The 13111-nt window shown below is 49.0% G+C and overlaps 1 long non-coding RNA gene across 1 annotated transcript; it reads right to left on the minus strand.

Moving 5' to 3' along the window:
- Positions 1 to 674: 674 nt before the first annotated feature.
- Positions 675 to 6744, minus strand: LOC124519857 (uncharacterized). The gene is made up of 7 exons (XR_006964206.1): positions 6681 to 6744; positions 6191 to 6215; positions 4334 to 5524; positions 3845 to 3869; positions 3190 to 3266; positions 2583 to 2725; positions 675 to 1272 (listed from the first exon to the last, which is right to left on the minus strand). It is a non-coding gene; the product is annotated as an uncharacterized LOC124519857 (long non-coding RNA).
- Positions 6745 to 13111: the final 6367 nt, after the last annotated feature.

Genomic DNA, 13111 nt, shown 5'->3' on the forward strand with positions numbered 1-13111 from the left:
TCTTCTGGTGGTTTTCTGGGTTAGTTCGGCAGGTGTAGGTGGAATCTAAGTAATCAGCGTCAGGACACGCGGCGAGCCCAGCGTCCTCCTATGCCGCCATCTTCCTATCTCCAGACTCATCATCCTTTTGATGAGTCTAGACCCTTTTGTGGCAGGGGACAGAGCCTTGTCTCCTCTGGGAGGGCCCTCCCCATAACCACATCCTAGATACCCCTTCCCCAGGACACTCCTGACCTAGGATGGCCTCACTTCAACTTTAAAATATCTAGCCCACACCACCTCGACTTTCTCATTCAGCATTTCCACATGTTTGTTTCAGAACTCAGTCCCAATGTTCCAAAGCTGAACCCCAAGACTACAGAACTTCTGGAACCACATGCTTCCTGGAGAAGTCTAGGGAGTTGAAGAGAATGGGAAAGTTATGCATTTCCAAAACCGCCCAAATCAGGAAAATACCAGTGTAAGGGGTACCTGAGCTAGAAGCAGACTCCAGTGGGTCCCCAGCAGGGTGGTTCCAGCACTCCTGACTTAGCTCAGCTTCCTACCTGGACCATTCAGTGTTTTCTGACACTAGTCAGTGTTACTGTGGATACAAATGAAGATGAGACAGATGATAATACATAAAGATGATTTCTTCAAAATTTGCTAGAGCAAGGGAGTCAACCACTATCCCTTGCATTTGGGCAGACTCAGAGATGGACAGAAGAGTAGGGAAACCTAGTAGAGACAGAAGACGAGGTTTCAGTGACACAGGAGACTACCGGCATAAGGAAGCTGTGGTAAGTGTTCTAGAAGAAGGGCATCCCATATCATTGTTAGGGGTGCATCTGTGGTTTTATCTGCTGGTTTTAAGTTGCAATAGGGACAAATTCAGGGGTACTCCCAGTTACAATCAAGTCCTGGCCATCTGGGGCCAATCATTACAGAGGTTATTATTTAGCTTCCAGGGCTGTTTGCTCGAGAGAGCGGTCTGACATCTACACGTCTGACTTCTAGGTAATATGACGAAACTGTAGACAATAGGTTGATTTCCTGGGCTGGTTGCTACAGACCTCATGTCAGAGTCCTATTTTTATATTTGGCCAGGCCACTGTCCATTTGTATCTTTCATTATCAGTCCCCCATTTTGGTTATGATCTCACTTTTGAGAGATTGGCCCATTCAGAGAAAACCTGAGATCCCATGCTTTGCTGCTGGACACTGTCAGCCATCTTCAGAGTCACCTGCCTTGGAAGATATTCTTGACCATTTAGTTGTCATCATGGCAATCATCTGATGAGAGAACATTTATATGAAAGCATTTAAGACTCCAGATAGAATGCAATGGACCGGCATCATGACCACAATGAAACAAACAAAGAAACAAACAAGAACAATTAAGAGTCCATGTTAGGCACTCCAATGCCAGAACTCCAACTGCCCAACCCAGGCCAAGAGAACCAATCCCATAAACCACGCAGATCAAACTTATAGCAAATAGCTTCTTCCTTAAGGCACTTCATAGCCTGTTCTGCCTACCTTACTTTATTGTTCCAAGCACAAAAAGTGTTAGCAATGGCACAGATGCCCCAATGACCAGCCAGCAGGAAATCTAGGGTAATGTGACTGTCCATTACTATGCATGCCAATGGGTTGAGTATGATCTGTATTGCAACTAACACATAAACTGTGTTATCAGTAACTTTTGCCAAGAGGAGGGATAGGTTTCTTTTTTTGTTTTAATGTTTTTTGATATTTGAGAAAGAGAGCATGTGAGAGTGAGGCTTGGCCCCAACATCTTGGGGGGAAGCTGCTCATTATCCATCACCATTTGCCTTCTCTTTTGTTTAGTGCCTTTTCCCTTAATGGTGAAGTATGACAGAGCAATGACTGTGGGATCTCGAAACCGGTATGGGCCCCACACGAGGAGGATCAGGAGAAAGGATTGAAGTTATTACTGATGACAGCCTAGCATAGAAATTTTGTGTCTTCCTCAGGAAGTAGAGGTGTGAGAGAAGGTACTAGGGATTGGGGTGGCCCCCATCCCCACAAGCTGTGCCAACCCCTCCATAATTCATCACTTCCACCACCTTCCCTTTCTCAGAGGCCAATTAGATACCATTAAGCATGTTTCTCTTTAATGAGGATTGATCCAAGTGCACTGAGGGCAATGAAACAGGCTCCTCAGAGTTGAGGTCTATCCTGAACCAAAGTCATGATTCACAGCATCATATTGATTCTGAAAACATATTTGCCTTTCAGAATCCTGTGGATATTTTCCTGGCTAGTAATAGGATTTTTTTCAGGATTTTAACCATATTTAAATTTTACATTTCTATATACTTTGACCTACAGACACACATCATGAAGCTTTGAGATAGGATTTTTCTTATGAATGGCAAAGTTCACACCAGCAACTGTGCTGTTTAGGGAGATGTAAATCCAGGGAAACATAAACTACTCACACAGAGACCCACACACAAGCATATGCCTGCTCAGAATCACTCTTCTCACTTCACAAACAGATGCAGCCAGTCTGAACGCACACAAAGTCACCAGCTGAAAGCCACACAGCTGCTTGTAAACACATGAACATGGTTTACCCATGGACAATCCACTTTTTCACTACGTCTGTGATCTTCATTTCATTGGAAACCCAAAGTCAGAAGGACTCTCCAGACTAAAGACAGCAAATGATTGATTCCAGAATATGTACCATTCTCCGTTGTTCCAGAGGCCAAGGAAACTACAGAAAACAAAATAGCATCAGGGTCACATCATAATGTACACTTACAACACTGCTCTTTAGTTTTCTTGGTGACTTTAGTATACAAGATGGGACACAATGGTTGAGGCAAATGCCCCAAAAGCCAATGAAGAGGATGCTTGTCAGAAGTTGTTCTTCCTGGGAGATGTGTCTCTCAAGGTCTCTTAAGATGGCAGTTACAAAATTCTTCACCCAAGCAGGCAACATGGCTGCTGAAAAAAATAATCCTAACACACTGTTTATCACCAGGTTTGGTGTTGCCAGTGGTAAATGACCTCTTGATCCAGGTAACAGTTGGCCAGAAACAACCACTCACCACTCTCCCCACCAGGGAAATTAATGGTATGATCTGAAACGTCCATTGACAGATTTACAACTGAATGTGATTGGAAGGTCACAAAGGAAGCAACATGAATTCTTCAGGCAAAGAAAGGCAAGCTCACCTTGGCCACAGACTGGTCCTCCGTATCGTCCCACATCATCACATCTACCATGAAAAGGTCTTCCCTTTCATGGGTTCCTAGAAGGACACAGAATAGATGACAGTACATTGTGGTGCTTTTCAAGAATAACTCAGTGTTGCTTGCTATCAACATGGGCCAGAGCATATGGAGGATCTGGTTGTCTGCATGGACTGAATGCTACTACTGGGCCACCCTCAGCGATATTCCTATAAAGTGTGCAGTGTGAGGAGGTTTTTTGAAAAGGTAGACATTGGCCACTGTGCAGTGTCAGTGGCACATATCTCCCGGGGACACCCACCCTCTCTCTCTCTCTCTCTCTCTCTCTCAATGTGTGTGTCCTTTCTATTTGTTTCTGTCTCTTTCTCTGTCCCTCAGTTTCTGTCTCTCTCAAACATACATGCACACACACACACACACACACACACACACAGTGAATACATTGTCTTTCTCACACTGTAAACATGGATATAGGTTTTCCCCTGGATAATCTGTCTTTTCTCCACACCCTCAAGCCTCTGTCCTACAGGGAACCTGGAGTCAGGGTAGCTCTCTAGATTGATGCCAGCAGGAATATCCCAACTTCCTGACCATATAGATTATTTCATCAGCAGGGGACTGATTCCAAAATACATACCATATTCCGTTGCTCCCGCAGCGACCTGAATGTAGAGAAAAGAAACCCCATCAGGGTCAGATCATGATGAACACGCATTGCACTGGTCTTTGGTTCTCCTCTTCACTTTAGGAAACCAGATGCACACAGTGCTTGAGTCAAAGGTCCCCAAAAACAAATGAATAGGATGCCTATCTGAAGTTGTTTTTTCCTGGGGATGTGTCTCTCAAGACCATTTAGGGTGCCGACTACAAAATTCCTCTCCCAAGCAGGAAAAATTGCTACTCAGGAAAAGATCTATGACACTGTTTCTTAGCAGGATTGGCATTGCCAGCGGTTAATGTCCTCTTGATCAAGTTACAGTTGGCAAGAGACAACCACTCACCAATCTCCCTACCAGGGAATGTAATGCTATCATGTAAAATGTACATTGTCTTATGTCACCGAATATGACTGGAAATACACTAAGTAATCAACTTGTCTTCCTTAGGCAAAGACAGGCAAGTTCACCTCAGCAACACCTTGGTGTCTTCTTACACGAACAGCCCACACTTTTTCCTCCTTAGGGACACCTAGAAGGACACAGAATATACGTCAGTATATTGTTGGCATTGCTCACGAATAGCTCTGGACTTTTCCTTGATATGAACATGGGCCAGAGCATATGGAGACTTTGGTTGCCTGCATGGAATGAATGTTACTGCTGAGCCATGCTCAGCAATAATGCTTACAGTGTGCAGTATGAGTTTTTTGAGAATGTAAACATGCGTCTTGTGAAGTGTCAGTGGCACTTATCTCCTGGGGAAAACACATCTCTCTCTCAGTCACCTCACTCTCTCTCTCTCTTATGAGTGTGTCTCGTTCCCTTTGTGTTTCCCTTTCCCTCATTTTCTGTCTCTCTCAAACACACATGTGCATGCACACACACACACACACACACACACACAAAACACACAGTGAATATATTGTCTTCCTCACACTGTAAACATGGACATAGGTTTTCCCCTGGGAAATCTGTCTTTTCTCCACACCCTCAAGCTTCTTTCCTACAAGGAACCTGGAGTCAGGGTAGCTCTCCAGACTGATGCCTGCAGGCATGCCCCATCTTCCTGAATATATGCAGTATTTCATCAGGAGAGACAGATTCCAAAATGTATACCATTTTCCATTGCTCTCGCAATGACCTGAATGTAGAGAAAAGAAACACCATCAGGGTCAGATCATGATGAACACACATTTCACTGGTCTTTGGTTCTCCTCTTGACTTTAGGAAACCAGATGGCACACAGTGCTTGGGTCAAAGGTCTCCAAAAGGAAATAAAATAGGTGCCTGTCAGAAGTTCTTTTTCCTGGGGATGTGTCTCTCAAGACCACTTAGGATGCCGACCACAAAATTCTTCACCCAAGCAGGACAAATTGCTGCTGACGAAAAAGTCTTAGGACACTGTTTATTACCAGGTTTGGCACAGCCAGTGGTAAATGTCCCCCTGACCAAGGTGACAGTTGGCAAGAGGCAACCACTCACCACTGTCCCCATCAGGGAAAGTAACAATATCATCGAAAATGTAGATTGTCATGTTTACAACAGAAGTTGATTGCAGAGTCTCTAAGACAGCACTTGTGCTCCTCAGGGAAAGACAGGAAGCTCACCTCAGCAACAGCCTGGTGACTCATGACAGGAAGGGGCCGCCGCTTTTTCACCTTAGGGACACATAGAAGGACACAGAATGCATGTCAGCACCTTGTTGGTGCTCCTCAAGAATACCTCTGGGACTGTTCCTGGATATGAACATGGGCCAGAGCATATGGAGGCTCTGGTTACCTGCATGGACTGAATGTGACTGCTGAGCTACGCTCAGCTGTATTTCTTGAAGTGTGCAGTATGAGTTCTTTGAAAATGTAGCTATTGGTCATTGTGCAGTGTCAGTGGCACAATTCTCTGGGGAAACACACATTCTCTCTCTCTCTCTCTCTCTCCCCATGTCTTTCAATGTGTCTGTCTCTTTCTGTGTGTGGCTCTGTCTCTCTGTCTCTGAGTCTCTCAAGAAAACACACACACACACACACACACACACACACACACACGCATACACACAATCATGCGACATACAGACACATACAGAACAACCCCAGACTCAAGTACACAGAATCACACCACACAGAGTGAATACATTATCTTTCTCATACTGTAGAAACATGGACATAGATTTCAACTGGGACGTCGGTCTTTCCCCCCCACCCTCAAGCACCGGTCCCCCCGAACCCTGGAATCAGGGTAGGTCTCCAGACTGAAGACAACAAGAATTCCCCACCTACACCACCTCCTAAACATTTTCCTCAGCAAGAAACAGTTTCCAGGACTCATACCTTTCTCCCGTGCTCCTACGGCCACCTGAATGTTAGGAAAGAAAACACCATCAGGGTGAGATCATGATATACGTTGTGTGCACCACTCTTCAGTTCTCATTGTGACTTTAGGATACAAGATGGGACACAGTGGTTGAGTCAAAAGTCCCCGAAAGCAAATGAATAGGATGCCTTTCAGTTCTTTTTCTTGGGGATGTGTCTCTCAAGACCACTGAGGATGCCAACTACAAAATTCTTCACCCAAGCAGGACAAATTGCTGCTGACGAAAAAGATCCTAGGACACTGTTTGTTACCAGGTTTGGCACTGCCAGTGGTAAATGTCCCCCTGACCAAGGTGACAGTTGGCAAGAGGCAACCACTCACCACTCTCCCCACTAGGGAAAGTAGCAATATCATCTAAAATGTACATTGTCACATTTACAACAGAAGTTGATTGGAAAGACTCTTAAGAAAGCAATTGTGTTCCTCAGGGAAAGACAGGAAGCTCACCTCAGCAACAGCCTGGTGACTCAAGACAGGAAGGGGCCACCGCCTTTCCTCCTTAGGGACACCTAGAAGGACCAGAATACCTGTCAGTACCATGTTGGTGCTGCTCAAGTATAACTCAGGGACTGTTCCTTGATACGAACATGGGCCAGAGCATATGGAGGCTCTCTCTGCCCCTGCCCCCGCTTGCACTCTGCCTCTCAAGATAAAATAAAGACATAAAAAATTAAAATAAATAAATAAATGTCTTATTTATTTATTGTGTGTGTGTGAGAGAGAGAGGGGAGAAGGGTAGAAGGAGAGGGAGAGAGAGAATCCCCGGCAGACTCCGTGCTACCAGCGCAGAGCCCAATGCAGGGCTTGAGCTCACAAACCATGAGATCATGACCTGAGCTGGAATCAAGTCGGACGCTCACCTGATGGAGCCACCCAGGCACCCCAACACCACCCTCTCCTTGACAGGAGTCATTTATCTGGCACCGGCAAAAATAATAGTTACCACTATGGCACCACTTTTATTGATCACTTACTGGGTGTTGAATATTTTCTCACACAGATAAAGGTGTGGAGCTCTGGTTAAACATAGTCCCAAGCAACGCGGAATCAGACAGCAAGACAGTAGTATTATTGGCAATAGCGACTACAATTTATTATGTCTTATTTCTTTAAAGAAACTTTTAATGTTTATTTATTTTTGAGAGAGAGACAGAGCACAAGCAGGGAAGGGGCACAGAGAGAGGGAGACACAGAATCCGAAACAGGCTCCAGGCTCTGAGCTGTCAGCACAGAGCCCGACGCAGGGCTTGAACCCACGAACTGTGAGATCCTGACCTGAGGCGAAGTCGGAGGCTCAACCGACTGGGCCACCCATGGGCCCCGCAACTACAATTAATTACAAGGATTCAGTGTGATGACCGCAGCAAGATCTTAGCACCAGATGTGCTCAGTCAGCATTTTTGTTATAAACATAACTAAATGAAGACGATTCGGAGGAGGAAGTACGAACTGTGTGCCTGGTTGTGCCAGGGGCCTTTACACACTGTGTCCCAACAACTTTATAAGGTGAGACCTATTAGCCCCGTTTTACAGACCAGGCAACTGAGGGCAGATCAAGTTGTCTAACTTCCCCTTGGTCACAGAGCAAGTAAGGGGCGACATCACTTCCCTCCATGGGTATCACCAACCCTAAACTCACCTCTGAATACCATTAACCCGCTCTCTGGCTCTCCGGGTCCCACTGGTGTCCAGGTGACTCCTTAGTTTTCAGACCTTCTTAGAGGTATCCACCTGACCCTGCCTCTTGTTCCAGGTGTGGCTGAGCCCATCCTGAAGCCACAGCTGCAGCCCGAGAAGGAGGACGAGGAGGACGAGGAGGACGAGGAGGAGGAGGAAGAAGGGTTCCTGCTGAGCTCATCTTACAGGGGCCTCTTCCAGCCCACTGGGACCATCTGCCCGCTTTAACTTGGACAACGCTCAGGCCCTGGTGGGGACAGGAAACATCCCTGAGCGATAAAGATAAAGATAAAGATCAGGACTGGCTTGGAAAAGCATCCAGGGCGCTTTGTGTGGGCCCAAACACCCGGCCCAACCCCCGTTCTGAGCAGCCCCCACGTCTGAAATGAAATTGAGCACCGCTGGGCACTCCCCGGAGGAGGTGGCCTGGGGGTCCCCCAGCCTGATGTCCGAATCCACCAACTGTAGACTGCGACCTTCCCGGAAAGGCGCTCACCGCTCACAAGAAAAAAATACGCTTACGTATAAAATGATAGCTAGTAAAAATTATGCATTTGCTCTCTGCCAGGCACGTCTAATCCCCTCACATACATTAACTCACTGAATCCTCACACAGCCGCACTTTACAGAGGAGAAACTGAGGCTCAGGGAGGGGATGTGACCTGCCTAAGGCCCCACAGCTAGGACATCGCAGAACCCGGATTTGAACCAATCCACCTGAGGATAAAGCCAACGTTCTGAACCCCCAGATTACGGTGCTGACATCTTTCAATCACATGTACATATGCATCGTGTGTCTGACAAATCTAAAAATCATTCCTCAGAGGCCCCTGGGTGGCTCAGTCGGTTGAGCGTCCGACTTCGGCTCAGGTCATGATCTCACTGCTCGTGGGTTTGAGCCCCACATCGGGCTCTGTGCTGACGGCTCAGAGCCTGGAGCCTGCTTGGGATTCTGTGTCTCCCTCTCTATGCCCCTCCCCTGCTCATGCTCTCTCTCTCTCTGTCTCTCAAGTATAAAATAAAACATAAAAATTTTTTTTTTTTAAATCACTCCTCAAACTATTACCACCAGCTACCTTAGAAGTCGGATCATGAGTTCTACCTTCCTTTTGGTTTATCTGTATTTTAAATGTTCAACAGTGAGGGGCGCCTGGGTGGCTCAGTCGGTTACGCGTCCAACTTTTGATTTCAGCTAAGGTGATGATCTCACAGTTCATGAGTACAAGCCCCGCATCGGGCTCCGCGCCGACAGCCCGGAGTCTGCTTGGGATTCTGTTTCCCTCTCTCGGTCCCTCCCCACCCCCTCTTCAAAAATAAATAAATAAACATTAACAATAAATACATGTTCAACAATGGAAAAACGTATTATAATGTAAATGTATACAGTGTAAATGTATTGTAAGGAGGACAAAAAGAGAATAAAAATTATTCATCTGGAAAATGAAACCAGAGCCACTTGACAAGCAGTAATCTCAAGCCACCACAGGCCAGGTGTGGAGGTGAGCGCCCTATAAGGCAGAAGGACCCACCAGCCATAAACCAGAAGCACTCCAGAGAGACACATGCACACAGTGGGGGCTTTACCTAACATCACCATTCACCCAACAGGATGGACACCGACTCGCCTTCCACCCCACGTTCACCCCACGTTCACACGAGTGACCTCATTCAGAGGTGTCGGCATCCCCGTTTCACAGGTGTAGACACTGAGGCAGAGAAGGGAAGCCACTCCTGTGGCTGGTGACAAACCTGGGCAGTGTCTTCAGGGGGCTGCTAAGGTCCACGGGAGAGCCACCTTTGGGGATGACTCAGGCCTCGGAACAGGAACTGGGGGACACCCGGAGAGCCCCCTGGGAGCCCGGCTGACCCCAACGGAAGCCGGGGCAGAGGGCTCACACTTGTTCTGCTGGCTCAGCCAGCCTTCTGGGCACTCCAAAAATGCCTCCGAAGCTTTTCAAAAGCTGCCCCCCACTTCCAACAAAACCCCCTTTTGAATGAACTGAAAGAAGGAAAAGCAGAGGGGCTGTGATTGAGGCATCTGGACGAAGACGATGTCAGGAGGCACCGTCACTGCTTTTCCGGAGTTAGTGCCGACCTCGACCGGGCACCTGTCGCCTCTCCAAGAAGAAGGTGGCGTCTGCTGGTCCCAAAACTTCCTCTCGCATCCAACTCCTGGGTGCGTCACGGGAAACAGTCTGGCTTCAAAGCTGACAGAAGGGGGGGGCCAGGAGACCAGCACCCCTTGGGCCCCTGCCTGCACTCATCATCACACCACCCTCTGCCTCCTCTTCTCTCTCCCTGGAGAGGGCAGGGGCCGCGTCCCAGGCAGCCCTGAGACCCAGGGCCCAGCATGGGTCCGGGTGCACAGTGGGCACTTAGCAAAGGGCAAAGATGGAAATGATCGACCATCCCAGGAGAAGGAAAGAATGGCGCTGGACATTCCAAGGGGAGAGAGGTGATTTCCCACGGGGTCAGCCGGAGGTGGGGAGAAGGCAACTGGCTGTCTTGAGTGTTATTAGGGGGAGTCTGGGTTTGCAGGAGGCAGGCCTGAAGTCAAATCCAGACTCTGCCACTTTTACCTTACGCTTAGTGAGTAAGGGGCTCTGGGAGCTACCCATCCAGGTCCCCCTCTCCTGGTGAAAGAGGCCCAGAGAGGGACAGGGGCCTCCTCGAGGACACACAGCAGAGAAGCTGGTCCCGGAACGCCGAGTCCCAATTTCCAGCCCAGAACCCATGCTCCTACACTCTGTGTTCTCTCCCATGACCTAGGATGCCCTCACATGCCAAGCACAGTCCCCAGCATGCAGGCAATCAGTTCCAGAAACAAAGAGAAGAGTTTCCAGGGCTGGGGCCTAAAATGATCCTGGGCAGCTTTCCAGGCCAAAGGGCCCTGGGAGTTCCCCGACCAGTCACGCCCCGGCCCGGCACTGGGCACAGGGCAGGGCTCAGCAGGCACAGTGCCCACCAAGGCCCAGGCTTCATGTCTGGGCAGGTCAGCAGGTGCGAGTTCACACGGTGACCTCGGTGTACCCAACATGCCCGCTGGCGTCCCCTTCTGCTGGGAGGCCCCGCACCCCCCGGGTTTCCTTCCCCCAGCAGCGAGTGCCGTACCACCCCACAGGTAAACAGGCCAGTTCCAGAAAGGCCTTTTGTCACTGAGGCCGCAACGCACAAAGAAAATAAATATAAACAGAGTTGGCTGGGTGCTGCAGCCTGACCTGGAGCCTTTGAAAATACAGCTGGGTCCCCAGTGGTGGTGGGGGGTAGGGGGGGGAGGGACACGCCAATGACATTCACGCACAAAGGGGCTCCAGTGCTCCCTGCCTGCCACTAGCTGGTAGCTGTGGGCAAGGCGCTTCACCTCTCAGCTTCCTCATCTGTAAAATGGGACCAACACCAGCACCTTTTTCCATAGGCTGAAGAGAGGATACAGGAAAGGATCAGATAAAGTAATGTACAAACCCACGTGTCCCACGTGTCCTGGAATACAAGGAATCCATCCAAGCTGTTGTTACCATTATTGCTACCATCGCTATTTCTGCTGCTACTCCAAGCAAGAGAGACTTACATTGTGATTTATAAAGCAATTCCTGGGCTTCGCAACTCACACACATTTGTTTTAAAAACCCCAAGCTGATCTTGTACGGGGAAGGGCTCCTGTGTTTCAAGTGCCTACTATATGCAGGAGGCTGAGTATACGGTCATCTTACCCAATCCCACAAGGACCCCCACACGGAAACTCTTAGCATCTTCTTCCTGCAGATGAGGCTCAGACGGGCCAAGTCATTTGCCCAAAGTCACGCAGCAATGACATGATGGAGAGGCGACAGAATTCTCAAACTGTCCCGCTCTGTCCTGCTTTATCGCCAGGTGGGCAGCAGCGGGCGGGGGTCAGGACACAAGAGCTGCATCCTCCCTTCCCAGTAGTGACCCTTGGGCACGCGACTCCCTCTCTGAGCCTCAGTTGTCTCTCCTGTAAAATGGGGGCATGAGAATGAAATGAAACACTGATGAGCACAGTGCCTAGGGGGGAATGAATGCTCTCTACTTACTGGTTTTATTTTACTACAACTAGCATCAGTGTGCCCAAAGGCCAAGTCTCAGCAAGTAGAGGAAAGGCAGCCTCAGTCATCAACCCCAAATTTCTGAAGGCACAGAGGCCCGGCAGAAGCCACCTAGCTCACACAGGTCAAAAGCTGTCCTTTCCCACCTCCGGTGACATCCTGGTCTGTCTGAGACTCACCTCATGGATGAGGAAATGCTCAGAGAGGTGAAGTGACCTGCCCGGGGCCACACAAGAATCCCGTGTGGGGCACCCCAGAATCTCTACCTTCCCCACCCAGTTTCCTGCAGAAACCCAACCCCTGACACCCAGCAGACTCCCAGTTTCCCCACAGCCAGGACCCTGCACACGATCCACATAGGACCAATGTTTATCGTGTGAATGACTGAAAGAGTGAGAGTAACCTGTCACCCTGCGCCTAGCTTGGGTGGCCTCCACGAATACTCATAGCCATGGGCTCCTGAAGCCTGCCGAGTGCCTCCACCACCAGCAGTGTGGATATCCCTTAAACGAAGAGTTACCAGGCCTCTTTCCTGGCTGGACTGCGGCTGCCCCAGGTTTGGGAGCACAGCATGGTTGGCAAGGCACCTTGCCCCTCCCCAGCAAGTAATGCCTGCCCTGGGGAAAGAAAGTCATGTGAACAGGGACCCATTCACAGCCCTCCTTTGGCTGCAGCAGAAGGGCCAGGGCACCTGCTCAGAAGCAGAGGTCCTAAGAGCATCTCTCTCCTCACTACCTTCCCCCAAGGCCCTGGGGGTCCCCAGGACCAGAAGCAACCTCCCTGGGCCTTTGCAGACTAACGATAATACAAGATAATACTGACAGTAACAGCTGATGCCTGTACATTCATGGCACGTGCTGTGTATCAGCCCCTTTAATGAGGCAGGAGCTCGTGTCATGCCCATTTCACACATGAGGAAACTAAGACCTAAAGGAGCCAACTGCCTGGCCCAAAGCCCCTCGCTCAGCTGGAGAGTGGTGGCGCTGGGATTTGAACCCAGGCAGTCTGAATGCAGATTCCCTGCGATAGTCCCAAGGGGTATTGGGAAGAGCCAATTCTGCAGAATTCCTCATTCCACCCCTGGCAGGACCACCTCAGCTCCACGCTCACAGGCACCAGGTGCTTCTCCTCTACTTC

The sequence above is a fragment of the Lynx rufus genome, unplaced genomic scaffold, assembly GCF_022079265.1.
Source record: "Lynx rufus isolate CCGP_SWC_20201006 ecotype Redwood Valley unplaced genomic scaffold, mLynRuf1.p SCAF_29, whole genome shotgun sequence".
Taxonomy (NCBI): domain Eukaryota; kingdom Metazoa; phylum Chordata; class Mammalia; order Carnivora; family Felidae; genus Lynx; species Lynx rufus.